Genomic DNA, 22,395 nt, shown 5'->3' with positions numbered 1-22,395 from the left:
AGACTCTTTTAGTGGCTCATTAATCCTCTATTTTGCCCCTATATCTAGCTAAACCAACTACATCTTTCCATGTTTTGTATTTTTTAAATTAAATATTCCAAAAAGCTTTAGGTCATTATGGCTAGCTCCATAATCAATCAAAATTTATGTAGGATGGTTTTTAATATTACCTTCAACTTCTATCACATGTACTTGATGATTAGATTGCCCAAGCATGCTCCTGCCTATGTCCTCTACTATATATACTCCCTAAAAATTATTCGTATTTCTTATTTTGGCATCCTTATGAGAGATATCCTTGAACATTTGGTCTCCCTCACAACCCAAACATCTAATAGGTGGATATCTTGGTTTCTTTCCCAAAGAACCAGACTTCCCTAGTTCATAACATACTAGTTAAGATTATTTACTTGCTTGAGAACCATTTCAAGAAGAGGAGGGCTTGCTTCCCTTCTTTCTTTGCCCCATATTATCCTTCTACTAATCATCCCAAAACTTTTGGAATGCTAGCTTAATTTTTCTCTCTTCATAGAGATAATTATATTTCCTTATTTCTTCCTCTAGAGTCTTGTGCTCAGCAAACTTGATATTATCACTATAGTCTAGAGAAAACCCACTCAAGAACCTTTAGATATTGACTTCTCATTTTTAATAAATCCAACATACTTTGGAAGCTGAAGTAATTTCCTCTCATATTCCTCCATTTTCATATTTTCAAGCTTTATTTCGGATAAATCTTGCATCTACTTATCATGATAGTGACATGATTGACACTTCTTTTGAAAATGCTTCTTGAGTTGATTCCAAGATAAATGTTTATCATCCAAGTGTTTGATTTGCATGAAACGATCCCACCACATGGATAAATTTCCCTACACGTGATATATGGTTATTCTAGCCTCTAAATTAGATGAGTAATTATCCAATTATATATATTTTGCATCCCTGGACATCTAGGTTTTTGTCTTCTCGCCCTTCTTATGATATCCACTAAATTTGGGAGGGTTGAAATTTCTAAGCCACACCTACAAGTCATATTTCCCAAACTTCCTAATTTTATGTGTATGCTCTTATCACTAATTTCATTTGGGAGTGATATTGGTTCTTATTTGCACTCTTACATTGCTTTGAATATTTGGAAACTGTTCTTCTATCATATGTTTTCTACTCTCCATCTTACCTAGATTCAAAATTATGTTTTATTTGTTGTTGAAAATGATTAGATTTACAACGTCATTGAGTTTCACGTGTTATTCATTGTTTATAATTACATGATCCATATACTTCCATGGATATTATTCTATTTTGGATATTCCACTAGATAGTTCATTATAATGGATGTACTAAAATATATTTGAAAAACTAAAAGCTACACCATGAGGTTTAATTTTTCCTTAGATATTTGGTTTCATTAATTATTGTGTCATGCTTATGCATGAAATAGATAAAATATGGAAAATAGATAATAGTGAAATAAACTCACAAACCACAATGAATACAATATATGATCTAGGAAATCCTTATGAGAGAAAACCCAGTTGGAAGGTGATGCTATTATGCTCTCTCTTTCTTTGAATGGAAATGGATGCAAGTACAAAGGTGTTATACATATGGCCCATGAGCTGCTACATTACAAAAACCATCTATGTTTTATTTCTCTCTATCCACTCGCTGCTACTCTGCTCATATATGGAACAATATGCATTGCAATAGGATGGAACCCCTTTTCCTCCTAGTGGCTTGGTTATAACTTTCCTAATAGCCTACTAGTGGTTAAGTTTGACTCTTAAACTCTTAAATAAAGTTACAATATTGAATCTTCTAGAGTTTTCTTCATCATGGTGATGTGACTAGACCCTGTTCCATGAATAATTATAGCTTATGTGACATCCTCTTAAATCATGGTGGTCAAAACAGGAACGTCAACTTTCGGTTGGCATAACTTTTGCATTTGGAATTTGTTTGAAGTCTTCCTTGCATGATTGGAAATGGAGCTGAGTGTAGAATAGTGATAGATGGTGTTGTGATTAAGATCAAACAAAGTTATACCCTAAAACATGATGGTTAATGCCTCAAACTTCTTCTAGAAGGTTTTAGATCCCAATTCACCAAACTGGGACCCACTAATAAAAATGATCCCATGAGTTTATTACTCCAATTTTTCTACTCTAAAAGCATCAAAATGGATGAAAAATAATATAATGATCCAATTTGTATTATTACATGTGTTAATTATTGTTATTATTTTAGTGTACATGTTGCACTTAAATTATATATGAATAAGTAATTATGCATTACATTATATGTTATTAGACTTGCACAGCTATATCATATACATGACATGATTATATGTAGTAAATTCATGTATATAATCAATATGAAATTGATTGAAAGTATACTCATTTATACTGTCAACAAGTAGTCAATGTATGGTAGATTCATATGCATAGTTAAAGATAAATGACCATGTATATAGTCAGTGGATAATGGACCCAAATGTATAGTTAACAAGAGGTCAATGGAAATTAGATTTATGTGCATAGTTGGAAAACATGTTATACTCATCAACTAATGGGTCAATTTGGCTTTTGAGACAAATATGATGCTTGTAACAAGTTTTGGAAGGAAGAAATCTAGTATCAATGTGTAGAGAAGTGGAAATTTTGAGTTTTCCAAAGTGCCATGTACACTCAATAATGGACAAGGGGTGTCAAGTATGCCACTAGTATTTTTGCTAAGTGTCACACAAAAACTTGCCCCCACCACTTAGGAACTCATTTGACTATACATCTACTTTCTTTTGGACTTAGGATATAACATTAAATTATGACAATCTCATATCATGCCTTTGAACTTTGGGTTATATCCATAAAATGCCTTTAGGAATATTTTATTATATTTTTTTCTTAGGAACCATTTTCATGGTTTACCCCCCTCACTTTTCCCTCTTGTGGAGTCCTAGCCCCCCATTTCTTGTGTATGACTTGGTCTGCAACAGTTGTGTATTTATTAACATTAGTATGATTATATGTCACATGTATAGGATCGTTGACCATTCTATACATAGGCTCTCTGGGCTCAAAGCATATAAGCATACACATACATGCCCCAAAACAAATATATATAGGTAGACATGTAGACCCAACTCATCTTGGCTCACCAATGTTAATAAAATATTTATAAATACAAAGTGTCATCCTAAGGGTGTTACATTAAATTTCTTAAAAAATAATTTTTGTAATCATTTAATTCTAACATGTATTAATTCTCATATTAAATGATAAAAAAATTATGCCTTAAGAAAGTTGATCCCTCTAGATAATTGATATATTTATATTAAACATGGATCCATTTGGTCTAATTTTTTAAATATTATCATGTACATAATTAATTATGTTTCTTTTTTGACAATATTATAATCTAATGTTATGTGACATCTCCATCATACTAAGTTGCAGAGCACCTCACCACTATGGGTACTATAAGTAATTAATTAATATATCATTGCCATAAGATCACTTAACTATGTAAGTTATCATCATGGTTACACATGGATGTTAGTGTTAATTTATGAATAGGATTTGATGCACTATAGTACATTTAAGGTGAAAAAACTATACTTAATTTTACATTTGTTTCAACATATAGTTTTTTTTTTGTCATTTTGGCATCAAAATTCATTGTGTAAAATATATATTTTTGTTTTTTATTTTTATAAATGTTACCTAATCAATGTTAATCAAACAATGTATTAGTGTTTTATAAAATTATTTTTTGAATTCGTTAGTTGTTATCACATTTGTTTCTTATAGTATGAGTGTTTAATCATTTTGGAAAGTACATTTATTTCAATATGACAATTTTTCCTACCAAGAACCATGTTAACCTAAATGGTAGTTACTAAGAAATAACCACATCACTACAACATGGTATTGTTATAGTACAAACTTATGGAAATTTATAATTTAGGGAGCTAATTATTTCCCATATGCCAATAAACTTAATACTGCAATCCCCTAATGAAGTTTTCTTTAACCATAACCCATAGGTTAATTAAAATCAATTTTGCATGAATCTTTTATTCATAAATAATTCATGCATGCATATTTCATCCATAAAACATGAAAATATAAATTGTAACACATAATTTATAACTTATCTAATTACAAGCGTTTCCCATTCAAAATTACTGAGAAATTATTAAATATAGAGAACCATTTCCACAAACTTGGCATTAGTCCCATTCATGTATTGAAGATATGAGTTCAACATTAAGGATTGTATGCAACCACTCATCTTTTACGATGATTTCCATTGTAGGCATCCACAAGGAAGTTGTGAAATTTTCTAGATAGAAACAATATCTAGGAAGGCTATTATGAAATATTCTTGTAATATTTTTTTTCATACATCTCCTCTCATGCATTTTTCACTTTCAACCATAAGAAGATCTCAAATTTGAGACTTGTACAAGGAGTGGTATTGGTACCAGTGATTTCTAAATATGTTCTATCAATTTTATTTGCTCAAATTTTCGGACCAACAATTGAGGTCCATTATTAGGAAGGGGAGAGAGAGAGAAACCATATATATATATATATATATATATATGGAGGGTTGGTAGATAAAAAAATAAGAATAAAGGACCACTAAGAATAAGAAAAAGAAAATTATATGATGATGATGATGATGATTAACACCCACTGAGACCAATGTGGTCTATTAAACCTTAAGAAATAAATAGATTAAATCAAGACTTTTTAATATTTTTTTCTATGATCTAAGAGGAGGGAAAAAAGTGTTCCTAGATCACTATAGTTTTGCTGACTAAACAAGTCAAGTAGGTTGGTGGTGTGGCAGATATTTTGGAAATGAGAACGGATGTGGGTAATAGCAAGGTAATCTAAGAGAAAGTGCTTTTCATCTTCAACCCTCTTAGCATCGCACAATTGACATATTATTTCATCCTGAGGTGTTTTGGGGATGGACCAATGCCTAGTCTCATTTTGAAGCTCATGTGAGTTAGTTCTTATCTTTGCAATATCAATTTTCTTCTTAGCACTGGTCAAGACAGAGAGATAATTCCGATTAGTGAGAGTGGGGTTGATCACCTCCTTATAATACCTTAGATTCTTTTTCCCCTCTAGCTCCTTAACATCCCACAATTTGTCCTTAAATTTGGAAGTGATAGTATTATTAATATTATCTTTATTCTCCAAGATGATCTCCTCCTCTAACCTTCAATAGTTAAGCCAAGATTAAGAATCCTTTTGCCAATCATGCTTGAGATGGAGGTGGGGGTTTTGGCTAGAGTTAGAAGCAATTTTTGGGAACCTCTTGGTTTCCATGTTGTAAAGATTATTCTTATACAACATATAGTGAAACATAACCATGCTTTCAATGTGGGAAAGGTTAGCTTCAGTCAAAAGAATAGGATATGGAGTATTACCTTAAATCTTGGGGTTGTAGGTTATAAATAGCTTTTGTATCAGCTCTCTCTTCCTCCACAATTTTTTAGATATACTACAATCCAAACCTCACATCCATATAAAATAACAAGTCTGATGAGAGTCTCACAGAGGAACTTTTTTTTTACTCCAAACCCAGAGATTAGTCATCTTGCAATTGTTTTCAAGCTCATAAAATTCTTTCCATCCGCCAATAATACTTTTCTCAAAGCTATAATTCTAATTGAGTTGATGATGAATGTCAATACCTAAATATTTGTATGAACAAACCTTCTCCGAGCAATTGTTGTCATAGATGAAATTGTCATGGTTGATCCTTTTGGATTTAATTTTCATGACTTCAGTCTTGTTGGTATTAACAATCATACCCATCTTGGAGAAAAAATCATGGAGGATTTTAAATTGTTTTTCAAGATCCTCATGACTTATGGCTAGCATAACAATATCGATAGCATAAAGGAGAAGTTTACTGACTGTACCAACGAGTTTGGGGTTAGTGCATCTCACAGCTTCCAGATATGCTTCTAGGCTTATTAATGTAAATGCCAAAAAGGGTAGGGGATAAGGGACACCCTTGCTTACCGTCAATATTGTTTTTAATTTCTTTAGACCAAGCCTCGGTGGTATTAAGCTTGGCGACAACATTCTCATATAATTGAATCATGAAAACCCTCAACTCAAGAGAAACTGTTATCTCTTCAAGTCTTTGCCATAATTTATCCTATGGAACCGTGTCGAAAGCTTTTCTAAAGTCAACAAAACAACAAAAGGAATCAATTTTACTATTGTGACATTCCTTGATAATGATCCCAAGAGTGACAAGATGGTCAATAGTTGAGTGATGTCTTCTAAAACCAGCTTGCGCTTTAGCTCTTTACACATCGTTTTTAAGTCATGCACTAATCTTCTTTTCCAAAATGAGCCCATAGAGTTTGACTGAGATGTGGCTAATCATAATGGTCCTATAATTAGAGGGAACATTTTTATCCCAGATTTTAAAGATAGACACAATCAAGCTTTGAGTCAAAGGCTTAGGGAAGTTGTGTTTTATTGTCAAATTGAGAAGCTTGTGAATATGAGGGATGAGGATAGACATTCCCATTTTGAAAATTTCAGCTTGGTAGCCTTCAATATCCATAGCTTTCCTCTTAGTGTTTTTCTTAATCTTGAACTCCACATCTTATAAAGAAAAAACCCTAAAAAGTAAAATATACAGATAAACAATAAATAAATAAATAAATAAATCTCTCTCTCTCTCTCTCTCTCTCTCTCTCTCTCTCTCTCTCTCTCTCTCTCTCTCTCTCTCTCTCTCTCTCTCTCTCTCTCTTCCTCTCTCTCTCTCTCTCTCTCTCTCTCTCTCTCTCTCTCTCTCTCTCTCTCTCTCTCTCTCTCTCTCTCTCTCTCTCTCTCTCTCTCTCTCTCTCTCTCTCTCTCTCTCTCTCTCTCTCTCTCTCTATATATATATATATACATATATACAGTATAATTTTTTTCCACTGGAAAAATCGTAATCTTTCATTAATTTTGAAAAATTACATGTTGTAGATGCTATTAGCATATGCTGTATCCTTCTTGCCACTAAGGGCACTGTAAAAAAATTTTAGTTTGTCAAAAACTTTGTGCTACTTTGAGCTTTCATCACCACACAGGGTGTTCAGTCATTTTCTGCTAAGGAGAAAGAAATATATATATAAAAGAGTCTGTTTATATGGCTGTCATCTATGGTAGATTCCACATATGCCACGCAGGGCAATGTCTTTGCTGAAAGTATCTGCTTAAATACACTTAAATATAAAGCCTGTAAAATATATACAGAGTTTGCCAAGCATGTACATCAAAAATTTACAAAAAAGGCAGTAATCAAGGGCTCTCTGCCCTGTGGTAGATTTGATCAATATAAGGCCGGTGGTAGTAGCGATATTCATTTGGACCTCGCTGTTCCTGGATCATCCACTCTCCTCGGGGAAGTGTTGTGGCCTCCTTGGAAAGCCTGTCAGCACAACTGTTATGTTCCCTATAAATGTGATTGCATGAGATAAAGTTAAACTGTGCCTTGAATAAAATTACTTCATCCAAAATATTACTGAGTGTGTGAGAGTGACAAAAAGTAATATTATTGAACCAATTTACTATGATCTTTGAGTCCCCATATATGTTTAGATTCATGCAATTATGACCCAATGAAAAATGCAGAAGATGTCGGAGAGTAATGAGCTCTACAAAATTGTTTGTTCCTTCGCCCATTCCCATCTTTACTTTGTAATAATGCTGATCATTTATGTAAAGAATAAAGCCACTGCCACATCCATGGTGTTGTGCAGCACCATGAAAGAAAGCCTAGGGGAAATTTTTGTCTATAGGTGCTGGATCGTGTGGCCTCCGGGGTCGAGGATGATGAGGCTCAGGCAGCTCGTTGTATGTAGATATAATGTGGGTTGTGATGTGTGGCCAACAAACAGGTTTGTTATAAAAAATAACGTGATTCCGAGCCAACCATATATGCCAGCTGATGATAAGGGGGAGGCATTGAAGTTTAGTACCCTGATGTTGATTACACCAGCTTTCCCATGCTCGACCAATATCTTCACCCTCCCAATGCCCAGAAAAATGAATGGATGTGGATATATTTTGCCATAGATTGATCAGGGAAGTGCATTTAAGAAATAAATGTAGAGTCGATTCAGAAGAATTCTTGCATAAGACACACCAGTGAGGGCCATGAAAGGATCGATGGGTGAGAGACTCTCCTGTGGGGACTTTATCTCTGAGAATACACCAAAAGAATAGCCTGGTTCTTGGTGGTGATGTTAATTTCCATATACTCTTCCACCAAAAAATAGTCTGCTTCGGCTGTTTGTGAGAGATCAGGTTGAGGTATCCGGTCTTTGGAGAATATATGCCATTCTCAGCTAGACACCAAACAAGTTCATCAGGTCCATCTTTAATCCTGATATGAGATTCACATAATGCATTAATGTATTCTTGCCATTCCTGTTGCCATAGAGGGGGAATATCAAGCTGCTGGGCAGATTTCCATCCTTGAGAGAAAATGTTGGTGTTCTGCGGGTCCACAATGTGTGCTATAACCTTGATCTCATGAGAATGTAGATGATGAATGAGATCTCTAGACAGCTGAAATCTACCACCACCTCCAGTCCAGGGATCCAATCCAATGTGGGCCTTTCATCCATCATTTATTCTCCAAACGAGGTTGTCCCTGATGCTAGGCAGGGAGTGTAGAAGAGTCTTCCATATAGATGAAATACTAGTTTTAGGCCAGCTCGGCAAACGGACCCAATCCATGATTTGCAGTGGCAAAATATACTTATGATATGAGATTGAAGTCCATAGATTCTAACCAGTTAGAACAGTCCAGCCCATTTTTACAGCCAAGGTTTGTGCAAAGAGGGGAAGGTATTTTAGTTCCTAGCCTCCCCATTTTTTAGGCAAGGCTATCTTATTCCAGTTGACCTAGGCAAATATCTTTTTGTCTTGGTGGCCATTCCAAAGATATTTGTTACAAAGTTGTTGTAATCGGGCCAGAATGCTCCTGGGGATCCATGCGAGTGCCATCCAAAATACAGGGGTGGCCTCAAGAACTGATTTGATAAGTACTAATCTGCCTGCCCTGGATAAGTATCTATGACTCCAGATTGAAAGCCTTTTTTCCAGTTTGGTGACAAGCCAAACCCAATCTGCAATTTTTTGACTGAGAGGCTTTATCTAGAAACCCAAGTATTTGAAACCCCTGTCTAGGGGTATGATACAATAAGGGAAATGTTGTTGTGCAAGTTGTGACTCCTAGATGGAAGTGAGGCCTAAGGTAATGGTAATTTTTTCATGATTTGCCTGCATACCAGTAGCCAACGAGAAGAGGGAGAGAATTTTGGAAAATGTGAGAGAGTCGTAAATGCTCCCATCCAGGAATATGAGAACATAATCCAAAAATAATAGGTGAGTAAGGAAACAGGGTTCAGTTATCTTAAGGCCCCAAAGATTGCCATCTCTTTTGGCAGAAGCTAGCAAACGACTAAGCCCATCCATGACAATCAGAAAGAGTAAGGGGGAGAGAGGGCAACCTTGTCTGAACCCCCTCTCAGCATGGAAGAAATGGGAGGCTAATCCATTGACGAGAACACTGTAGGTAGGGGAGGTAATACAAGCCATAATCCAAGTGATGAAGTCATGGGGGAAACCCAGGTGAATGAGAAGCATCTTAATGTAGAGCCAGTTGACATGGTCAAAGGCTTTTTCCAAATAGATCTTTAGGATAATGCCCTTAAGGTATTTTGTCCAGATCGAGTGGATGGCCTCATGGGCCGAGCCAATGGTTTCATGTATTTGGCGGTGCTCAAGGAAGGAAAATTGCTGGGGGGCAATATGACGGGATAAAATGGGGTGAAGATGATTAGCAATGACCTTGGAGATGATTTTGTACAGACAATTGCATAGTGAAATAGGCCTATAGTCATTGAAAGAGGAAAGTGTATCGGATTTCAGAATGAGGGCTATAAAGGTCGAATTAACTGCATGATATAGAGATCCGGATATTCTACATTCTTCCAAAACTTTCAACATATCATTCCCCAAGAGTTCATAGAATGCGAGGTAGAATTCTATGGTCCACCCATATGGTCCAAGACTCTTGTCCTTTTTGAACCATTTTAGCGTTCCTTCCAGTCCCATGTAGTAACAAGAGTAGTTAACTCCTCGACCTCGTCATCATTTACAAATCTAGGAAAATGACCAGCCACATTGATGATATCAGCCAGATTTGACCCTATTGGGTTTTTGAAGAGATTCCTGAAATGTGAAGTGCCAAGATGGGAGAGTTTGTTAAAAGTATCAGCTACTCCCCCATCAGGTAGAGGTAAGTTCCATATGGTGTTTGATACCTTTCTACCTTTTGCAAAATTCTAAAAGAATCTTGTGTTGTCATCACCTGCTTTTAACCATATAGCTCTGCTTTTGAGGTGCCAAGATTCCTCTCTCTCCTTCAAGATCCTAGCCTTTTGGTTTCCTAGCTCAACCAAGTGAGCTTTGTCATCTGCTGAAACAAAACCCAGGTTTTGGTCATCAAGCAATGTGCTCAGCTCAGATTCAATATGTGTTAATAGAGATTCCTCCCTCTGATGTTTCTCTTTTTCCCATTTTATAGATAGATTCTTAAGTTGAGACAGGTTGTGACAGAAACCCTTAGTCAAGGAGTAAAATCTATCAATTGGGCTGGTAAGCCAGTATTCAGAGACCATGTTAATGTATTCAGGGTCCTGAAGCCAAACATGGTTAAATTTAAATGGGGCTTTTGGTTTAGGATGAGGACCAAACACCTCCAAATAAATGGGGGAGTGATCTGAGATGCCCCCTGAGCCAACCCATTGTTTGTAGTGATGCAATTGCTGCATAAGGGGGACCTTCATCAGAAACCGATCTAATCTTCTAGCAAGTGTAGCTTCGCCCACCCTTCTGTTTCGCCAAGTAGGAAGAGGCTTATTCATGGGAACATCCACCAAATTGTGCTGCTCCAGAAGGTTGGTCATGTATCCTATAATAGAGTCCACTTGTTCCATTGACCCCCAAGATTCACCAAAACCCAAAGAGAAATTGAAATCTCCTCCTAGGATGATGTGATCAGGGAAAAATATCGAAATATCAAGCAGGTGTTGCCAGAAATTTTCCCTCTGATGGAAGGGACCATATATGTTAATAACCCTTAGGTTAATACCAAGCTCCGCAGAAAAAATGTCTAAGCCAATGAAACCATGGCCACCCCAAGATGCTAAAACCCTGATGTTGTGGGGATTGTATCCAATGGCAAGGCCCCCTGATTGAGCCACGACATCCAATTCCATAAAATTCCAACCAGGAGATATATAATTTTGTGAGCTGGTGATGAAATCGGCCTCTTGTAGGGTTTCTTGGAGCAAGATAATGTCAGAAGGCTCTACATCAAAAAGTATGTGCAAGGCTAGTTTCTTGGAGGCACTAGCCATGCCTCTGTAATTGAATGAGAGACACTTCATGGGGGAACCCTACTCGAGGTGCTCAGTGATCTAAGAACCCCATCTAGAGTGGATTGTCTTCCAGAGGCGACCTCTGCCCCTGCCCGTTTGATGGCTTTGGAGAGGTCAGATTTCTGCCCCCGAGATGAAAGGATGACCGAACCAGGTTGGGTGTGTCCCAAACCAGCAAAATGTGATGGAGTACCACCAGATAAAGTGTGAGAGCGAAGGTTATAATGGTGAGATGATGAATTCTAATTAGATGATCGAGAGGTGGAGGAGGTGGATAGAGAGTGCAAAGATGGCGCGGTGGTGGCAATGGAAGGTGGTGTAGCCATAGAGCAATGAGCCATAAAAGTGATTATGGAGGATGAAACAAAAGATGAGCAATAAGCAATTGAAGGAGTTAGAGAGGTCAGAGGAATACCCGATGCTTTTGCGGCTTCCGCTACGGCCTAAGCTCTAGTGGGGGGCTGATGGAGAGCTGTGTAATGCATCCACCATCTTCAGAGAGACGTTGCTGACCGGAGGAATAGGACCTGGAATAGGTGATTGATTCAGAGCCAACGAATCAATCCTTGTGGAAGTAGGAGGTGCCTTCGAAGGGTCCTCTAGTTTTTTGATGAGTGGGCAGTCCTTAAAAATGTGCCCCACTCCGTGACATCTCCTACAGCGGAAGGGAACTCCTTCATAGTCCAGGATCTGAACCCTGGTGTATTTCCCCCATTGTAGAGTGATTTTCTCTTCCAATCCCTCGCGAGTATCTAGATGAACCAGAATGCGGGCTAGGGTTCTGTTATTTGATTGCACAAAAGTTCGATCATGGTCCAGGTAGGTGCTAAGGGCATTTCCAATTTTGATGAAAACCTCCTCACACCAGTACTGTAATGGAAGCCCTGGCAAGCGAACCCAGAGTGGCCTTGCCCCTATTTGCTCCCTCTCTGGGTCGAAGAGGGGACTCCATCTCTTGAGGAGTACCGGAGCCATCTCAATGTGCCAGTACCTTGCGAGGACCAGGTCCTAGTAGTTTTCTTTTGCGAAATGAAGGGAAAACCAGCCTTTGGGCAAGACCTGCACCTTGGGAAATTCCTTTAGCATGCCTCCCCAAATCTCACGGATCCATAGAGTGAGTCTGGCTGTTGAATATGCTCTACCTCGGACGTGTCCAACAAGTACAGTGTTTGCCATATATGTAGCTTCCCCAATAGTAGAGGTCTCGCCAAAACGAATGATGATGTCCTTTATAGTCGCCTTCACACACTTTGTCTTCCGCTTCCCAGTACGGGGAGCAGATGGATGATCCACCAATGGATCAGGTGAACCTTCCAGAGAGGTATGGTTCACAGGCTTGGCATTTACTACAAGGGTCTCAAAGAATCCCGATGGAGATTGCGCAGATAATGGAGGGTTTGGAGCCTCAGTTGCTTGATTATCTTCAGACGGAGCAGAAAAAAAGGTTAAGATGGATGGATGGAGATGGTCTGCTGGTGGATTAGGGTCAAATGAGGGCGAGGGAGGAGTGTTAGCTGTAAGAATATGGAGAGTACCAGGAGATAACGGGGGGCAGTCTAGAGCAGGAGATTCGATAGATAGCGACTCGATAAACAGAGGAGCAGTATAGTGCCCCGGAAAGGAAACCACCGGCGCAGAAATTGATGGAGCAGGATCAGACGGGAGGGATGAGCCAAATGCTGGTGAAGTGAGATTAGGGTTTCTAAAAATGACACGGTCGGGGAAAGGGTCCTCGGTAAAATCGAGCTCCTAGACATCCATAGAATCGCCCATGATGCTAGTAGTAACCGTCGGTAGATGGAGACAGACGCGGCTGCAATGGAAATGGAGAGAAATTTGTCGGTCATCGGGTGCCCAACTCTAGGTGCCTACAAAGTGATGCTGCAGTAAATCCTAGGGTTTTACCCTAAACCCTTATGGAGTTTCTAGAGTATAATATAATAATATAAAAAAATAAAATAAACACCTAAGTAATAATATTAATAAAGAAAATATATTAATTATAAAAAGGGGAAAGATGGTAAAATATATTTAATAAAAATACAAAGTGAAATAAATAAAGGGTTAGCATAAAAAAAAAGACGAAAAACCAAAGGGAATAGAATCAAGAAACATAGAATAAAAAGAAAGCTAAAAGAAAGAAAATGGGGTAAAAAAAGTGAATAGGCAAATATAACTAAAAACTAAAAAAGGAAAAATAAGGAAAGAAGAAAAAAAAGACAGTAAAGAGAAGGGAAAGAACTAAATTACCTTGGACATATATGCCACTTGAATTGTTGGAATCCAATGTTTACTAATCTTCCATCCCAAGTCACAATTGATGTTGTTGGGATGGTTTTAAATCTTAATGCTACCTATTTTTTCTTTTGAAATAGTGATTAATGTTGGCCAAAACTCTATTGATATCCTCTATGTAGATATGATGCTTGGTTTTGTCTACGTAATCAATCAAAACTTAGGAGCATACTTAGTTGTGTTTCAAGTTTGCAACATGTTCCTTGACCCTGTTATTTACACAGGACCTAGTTTCACCAATATAAGCCATCCCACAAAAACACAAAACTAAAGGGCTTGGTTAGTCTATGGACGTATCTAAATTGGCTTATAATTCCTTTCATTTATAATGCAGAAAAGTATGGGAAAAATAAAGAAACCAAAAATTAAATTAATAATAATAATGAAGGCTAACATTGAACGAATTTCACTAATGATTATAGGATTATGAAGTCGGTGGTAAGCAAGAAAGATTTTGATAATTTTAGAGATATATATGATTATAGTTTTATGAATTTAGTGGCAAATAAGAAATATTTCTATAATTTTAGAGATATATGTGATTATAGGTTTATAAAGTTAGTGGTAAATAAGAAAGATTTTGATAATTTTAGAGATATATGTGTGGGTGTTATTTTTATTTCAAGGATAAAAAGAAAAAGAAAATGTGTGGAACTGAGTAATTCTTATATGGCATTGAGATGTTAATGACAAAATAAGATGGTGTCGAAGTCAAAAGAGGGTGTTGAAAGAGAAACTAGACACTAAGACATAGGAATAAGTAGAAGCCAAAAATGTAAAGGTTTCAAATGAAAATGAATGTGTCTAAGTCAAGGATGAGCCTGGGACGCGATGTAGAGTTGATGAAAATGTTGAGGATGAAGATGAGTTGAACAAGAAGCTTCTTCCTACCATTGTTGTGTTTTAAGGATAATAATAAACATGACCACGATGTATGATTAGTGGTATGCAGAAAACACATGGTAACTTGTGATTAGTAGTATAAATGAAAATGGAGTAGAGTATTTTTCCCATAAAGAAATGCTTATCAATATAAGTAATTGTGGTAACAAACCTCTCTTATAGGTTGTGTACATGGGTTAATCATCAAATTTTTGTACATAGGTTAATAATCAAATTTAAGGTTATATTGTGGGTTGTTTTATAAAGAAGTTTATGGACAATCTAAGATTTTACTTTTTTGAACTAATGATTGTTATGTATTAAAAAAGGGGATTATGGTGGAATAAAATAATTAAGGTACTTCTTGGAAATATAATATTAGAGTAACAAACCCTAAGGCATTGATTGTCATTCTTATAATAAAATGAGAAAGTTAATCTTTTAGAAAATGATCCTTACTTAATGAGTTTCCTATATAATTTTAGCAAGATTCTCTATGGATGATCGGAATTACAAGCTATAATCATTGAAATTATAGTATGTTATTGTTCCAATTAGAATGAGGGTCTAAGAACCCATCTGCAATGTTAGAATTCATGAAATTACAAAGTTTCATTGTCAAAATCATGATTCCATATTATTGAATTCCCTCAAATAACCTAACATGCTAAAGATAACATTTTTATCCAAGATAAGATGGTTCGATAATAAAGAGGATCCATAAACCTTAGCTTCTTACCCTTTTTTAGATTTTCTCTTGCACAAATACAAGCAAAAAATAAACACTAGTATTAATTCTTGCTATTTTTATTTTAGATTTTCCACTTCTTCAAACTAAATGGGGCACATTTATACTACAATAAAAGGCTTTGGAATTATACATTTGCATCATACATGCCACATGAAGTTTATCAAAGACATGTGACCTCTATCCTATGTTCTTTTTAATGATACAATTTTGCGTCCATGTGCGTTGGACATTTCATTACCTCGAGTCATTAAGTTTGACACATCAATGGGGAATGCATCATGCTATGCCATCTTTGTGTAACTTTGCATCATTTATTTGCTTCATTATACATCATGTTTACATTGCATTTACAATATTGCAACAAAATTGGATTCCTTTAATGGAGAAAAGGCAAATATTTGATAGAAATCACTCCAAATTTAGCTAGATTTAGTACACATTATGGGTGCATGTTTTCCCTCCTATAGGATTTTCTTCTTTGATTGGGTGTTAGATCTAAGTAAGGTGTGGACATCACACAAGAGAGAAAATTAATTGAAATTATCAATAGAGCCAGGGGTATGAGTGAGTGTTTTCTTAGCTCCTTTATCTTCAATATCAATGCCTTCATTGTCCCAAGCTCCCTTTACCTATCTGCCACATTTAGAGAAACTAATGCTATAATAGATGGCTACCACATGGTTAGTGAATTATACCTCTTAGGGGTAAAAATACCAAAGTACATTTCCTTCAAGTCAAAAGAGAAGAAACCCCCAAGTTCTCTTAGCTTACAATAAATCCCATGATTTTAAAAGGAATGGACATAATTTGTTTTAATTTTCTTTTAGTCAAAGAAAACAAACCACTTTATGTACTCTCTATAAACCTTAATTAGAAAGAAATGACCACACACAAACTTGAGAAGTAGGTAGGGATTTCCTCTAAACCATATAACTTGATGTGTTTGTAATGATCATCATAAAAATACTAAGCCTTTCCTAAGATGAAATTCCAAGCTTCCATGGTTAATCATTTAGGTTCTTTCTGAGCCAACATATGCATATACTGTCCCATAAAATAAACTTGTATTATGTAGAAATGAAATGGGGATTTATGCCTCAAAAGAGTTTGATACCAACATTACAATAACTCTATCTCAAAATTAATATCTCCCTCTAGTAACAATTTCTCAAAGGCATTACCGAAAAGATAAAGAAAACACTAAGTATGAAACCATAAAGAATACTTTGGTCTTTTTCAAATTTTCTAACTGGTGGGAAATTTCATTTTAAATAATTTCAATGCATCCAAAAACTATATGCGTATGAAATAAGTAGTAGATGACATAAAAAGCATAACTAGGTACCATCTCCTCATAAGGTTCAACTAGCTCATTGCCATCAAGCTAATATACCTTAGAACTCTCATGTGTAGGTTGTGAAAGGCATTTATTTAAGATAGTAGATTCATTGCCATGTGAATCCAAGAAAGCCTAATTTTGATGAGCCTTGATAAGTTTCATTGACTCTAGGAGATGAAGCAATCTTTTGAATGTTAATGGAATTGAGGCACATGCATATTCCCTTCCTCTTTCAAGTTCATCAACCTATATTTAGCATAAAAATGCTTAGGAAACTAACTTACCACCTCTCTAAAATCAAATACTTCTAGCATACACCCAACATTTTCTAGCAATAAGGACTAAATCTTGGTTACTTATTGTTGAAAATGCAGAAAGAACATCTTAGTTTGACTTTTCCTTGGTCAAACTAGAGAAAATTTGATTTTCTATTTTAGCAGAAATCTTGCAGGTACTTAACTGAGGTGACATGGAACTTGTCACTCAGTTAACTCAGTTAATTCAATTTGGGGAAGCTTGAGTTGAGTTTAGTATGATTGATTGCTAATTTGTAGCAATCTGTTTCAATTAACTTGAGTTATTGTCTGTTTAATTAGTTCTAATTGTCAAAAGAACTAGTGGAGGTCAAGTTGTGGAAGTGGAACTTCAACCACACTTAGTGATCAACTAGTTAACTCATCATTCAACCCAAAATAATTGTTACATGCAGAGAATTTGAGTTACCCAATTGAGATGTATATTCCAAGGCAGTGTACTATAAGTTGTAGCATGTTCTAATGTGTACAGGTGGTGCATGCAGTCAGAGGAAGGACCTAAGGGAATTTCACAATTCAAAAGTGGGAAATTCCTAAATAATAGGGGCTAATTTCCTGGAGGAACAGGGCAAGGAAATAATATCTTAGAGGGCTTGAAAATTGGCTAAGTATTGGCCAGAGTGAGTCAATCAGGCAGAGGGATAGACTATACACTTGCAAGGTGTGCTTAAGCTCGAGCAAGCATATGGATTTAATCTCTATTCTCTGATTAATGCAATACAGATAGGAAGGGATTTTGAGGAGTAGCTTTCCCCTAGGTAAATCTTTGTGAATGTGTGATGCTTCATTTTGCATGTCTATTATTTATGTTCTATATGGTGAATTAACTTCCACATATCAGTAGAGTAGCTTCAAGTCTTGTGATTTAGAAAATTTCATGAGAAATTTTGAATCTACACATTAATTTCTACATTGTATCGGAGCTAGAATCACTGTAGAGCAGAGATTTCAAAGTTTTCATTGCAGAAGATTCGAATTTGAAGATCAATGATGAAATTTTTCTTAAGGACTAAGAAGATGGATTTCAATGGACTCAAGCTAGAGTATGCCTTGGAAGGCACCTCAAACTTTGTTGCATGGAAGGACCACCTGGAGGCAATATTGGATGACAATGGGCTCCTAGAATACATCAAGATAGATGTTGAAAAACCCCAAGCATATGATGCCCTAAATCTTTCTCAGTGGAAGAAATATGTGACCTAGGTGAGGAGAATCATATTGGAGGGAGTACGGGATCATGTTGTCTCAAATCTCCACGGAAAAGAGGTTTCGTTCGCGATGTGGAAAGAACTAACAAAATTGTTCGAGAATAACAATGACCACAAGACGTTGGCACTCAAGGAAAAACTTAGAAGTACCAAGATGCAGAAGAATGACACAATTCCACAGTATATAAGCAAGTTTAAAAAGTGTTGTGATGAACTTGGTGCGGTCAGTGTTAATGTCCCTGAAGAAGAATTGGTAACTCTAGCCCTTTTGGGCCTTCTCAAGGGTTGGCATAGCTTGCAATATTTGGTAAATGGTAGAGAGAAAATACCAAATTGGGAGCACTTATGGTATGACGTGGTACAAGAGGAAATAAGGCGAAATACAAAAGACAAGACTTCATCCAAGGGTGAGAATGAGGAGAAATATGCCTTGGCTGGAAAGACAAAGAAAGGGAATGGGAAGAAACCCCATTCCAGACCTTACTCTCGTCAAGGAGGAAAGAATAAATACTTTCTAAAATCAAGTGCTTTCACTATCATGAATTCAGACACTATGCCACGAAGTTTCCACACAAGAAGACAAGCAAGAAGACCTCAAGAGGAGCAGTGGGCGAAGCCTTGGCTTCATAGTTCGAGCTTTATTTTACTCTCATTACATGCATGGCTAGAACAATTATGGGAAGCATGTGGTACATGGACACCGGTTCCTCATTCCATATAATTGGGAATAGATATATTTTTAGTGATTTGAAGGAGAAAGATCTCCAAATGCACATCAAGATGGGATATGATGGAAGGTACAATGTGACCGAGATTGGTACAATCACCTTTTAAAGGGAGTCAGGCTCCCCTCTTACACTCAAGGATGTGATGTTTGTTTCGGGTGTAAAGAATAATCTTCTCTCCATTGTAGTTTTGGAAGACCATGGTTATGATGTGATCTTTAGCAAAGGAAAGGCATTCTTGAGAGACATATCCATGGGATAGCTGAAGCATATTGGGGTTCGTGTGAATAACCTCTGCATGTTAGATATGGAGGATTGTGTTGCATTGAGAACAAAGGCAAATAAGGTGCAGAGCAACAATGTTGGTTAAATTTGGCATAGATGACTTGGCCATTTGCATCATGGTGCCTTGAAGATCATGCAACAGATTATTATAGGCCTCCCCAAAGGAGCACTAGAGCAAAAAGACACATGCAAAGGGTGTAACTTAGGGAAGTACAAAAAATCCACCTTCCATGATCGGGACAACAGAGCACATGCAGTCCTTGAAAGGATTCACTCTAATGTTTGTGGACCTTTCTCGGCAACCTCCACTTCCAGGCACAAATATTTTGTCATATTTATTGATGACTTCTCATGGAAGTGTTGGATCTTCTTCATGCGGAAGAAGGATGATACTTTCTCCAAGTTCTTGGAGTTCAAATCATTGTTTGAGAAAGAAATGAGAAAAAAGTTGAAGGCTCTCAGGAGCGATAATGGAGGTGAGTGCATGTCGAATGAGTTTAAAAATTTCTTTGCAAAAGAAGGCATTTAACGAGAGTTGACAAAACCCCACAACCCATAGCAGAATGGGGTCATTGAGAGGAATAATTGCAACATTGAGGGAGAAACTAGGGCAATGTTGCATGACCAAATCCTACCTCTACACTTGTGGGATGAAGCATGCAACACAACGGTTTATTTGCAAAATAGGAGTCCTCATCAGATTCTTGGCATGATTACACTAGAGGAGGCTTTCTCGGGGAGGAAGCCAGATGTGTCGTACTTCAGGATTTTTGGAGCCTCTCTCTACTACCATGTTTCTAAAGAATCAAGGAAGAAGATAGAGCTGACATCAGAGTTGGGGGTTTTTGTGGGTTACACAGAGACTCCCCACAACTACTGTGTGTACTTCTCATCCCTCAAAATGACAGTTGTGTGAAGGGATGTAAAATTTGATGAAGACAAAGCCTTGTGGTTCTCTCTTGAGAGGGAGCTTCAGATCCCACTTGAGGAGGAACTTTTAGCTCTAAAGGAGGAGCCTTAGGATGTTTTGGAGCAACCACAAGTTGAGGAGAAGAGAGTGGAGACAACCACTCAATAAAAACTATCTAGAGAAGGCAATAAGAGAACCAGGGAAGTTGAGAGACTTGTGAAGGATCCAAGGGAGAATGAAGGTGCTCCTTCAAATCAACGTAGGTAGAGAAGGTCACCATATTGGTACACTAGCTACATGGCTCTAATGACTGAGCTAGTAGAGACTCAACCATCCTCTTTCAAAGAAGCAGTAGAGATACCGGTATGGGTTGATGCAATGGTGGAGGAGTATGAATCCATTGTGAGCAAAAATGTTTGGGAAGTGGTCCCAAGACCAACAGACAAATCAATTGTGGGTTTGAGATGGATCGTCAAGGTGAAGCATGCAGCAGATGGAAGCATAGAAAAGTACGAGGCCAAATTTGTGGCCAAGGGGTACTCTGAAATGGAGGGGATTGACTATTAAGAGACATTTTCTCTTGTAGAAAAGTACTCATCCATTAGATCAATCCTTTCTCTGGCTACACAGATGGGGTGGAAGATCCACCAAATGGATGTGAAAACAATGTTCCTCAATGGAATTATTGAGGAGGAGGTGTATATCAAGAAACCAGAAGGCTTTGAGACTTTTGATTAAGAGTCTCATATATGCAGACTCAAGTGAGAATTGTATGGTCTAAAGCAAGCACCTCATGCTTGGTACACCAGGATCGATAGCTATCTCACTGGTTTGGGATTCACCAAAAGTGAAGTGGATGAAAACCTCTATCATGTTTTGGTAGAAGGTAAATTGTTGATTATTGTCTTAGATGTTGATCACTTGATTTTTACTGGTGATGAGTTGATCAGATCTTGCAAGGAGGACCTTGCAAGAGAGTTTTAGATGAAGGACATGGGTCGCATCCATTACTTCCTTGGATTGGAAGTATGGAAATTTGATGGGGAACAATTTTTCTCTCAGGGAAAGTGTAACATCCCTGGTCAAAATGTAGAAATTCTCATTATAGATTAATCTGATTATGCAATGTACTAAATAAAAATACTTAATATACTTCTACAATCAAACTTGCAGAAGCTTAATTGATTTTAGCAAATCAAATAGAACACATATAATAGAGAAGAAGAAACAATCACACATGAAACACAGAAGAATACTCTGAGGAAAGCCTCAGCTAAAAGCCCCACTATCTGTATTATCATACAAGTGGAAATATCTCAGGATTACACAAAGCTTTAGCTCTCACAGCTATCCAGCTCTTAGTACAATCCCTCACTACTGCTCATAGATAGAATAGACAACACATATGCCTTCTCCTCTGTCCTCCAAGCCTCCTATTTCCTTGCGTTGCTCCTCTGGGATGATTCACCTTCAACCAAGTGGAACACTACTCTTACGCACTGTAAAATTGCGCAATCCTCAAGGAATTATTTCCTTCTGCATGCAAGATATTTTCTCATAGGAAAATTCTTGCAGCTGATAGTATACTGTCCATGCCTTTAATCTCAATCGGGTCTTTGTCTGAACTGACATGCATGACTTATTTATGAGAGAATATTCAGTTATCTGGAGTACACTAGTTTCATGCATGCATGCATTAACTAACTGAACTCACAATCAGTTCCACAAACTATTTGGAACTAATCTAACTCGACTTAACTCAGTTAACTGAGGTAACTAATTACAACTCAAATACAACTAATACTTATCTCCTTAATTAAGGGATAACTTCCTCAATCAAAGGGATAATTGTTGCATGACTTCACAAAGACTTCATGTTTAAATTTCTCCAACTAATTAACTCAAGATGAATTAATTAATTATTTTTCAAACAGTAAGTGAGTCTAAATTCGAATTTTAATTCTCAATTTTAATTCAAGGACAAATTAAAATTGGAATATTCTGTAATGCTATTTTTAGCATTTCTTGTTGTTATTTTCAACACTCCCTCTCAACAAGAAAGGGATTATCTGCCACCCTGATCCTGTCTCTATGGAACTCAAATTTACACTTTGACAATGCCTTAGTCAAAATGTCAGCATCTTGCTCCTCGGTCGAAATATACTGCAACAACATGATCCTCCTCGCCACACAGTCTCTGAGAT

Source organism: Pinus tabuliformis, chromosome 9, assembly GCF_031772625.1.
Source record: "Pinus tabuliformis cultivar Carrire ecotype Pingquan chromosome 9, CPIR1, whole genome shotgun sequence".
NCBI classification, from domain to species: Eukaryota; Viridiplantae; Streptophyta; class Pinopsida; order Pinales; family Pinaceae; genus Pinus; species Pinus tabuliformis.
The sequence above is the reverse complement of the archived record's forward strand: the minus strand, read 5'-3'. Positions refer to the sequence as shown.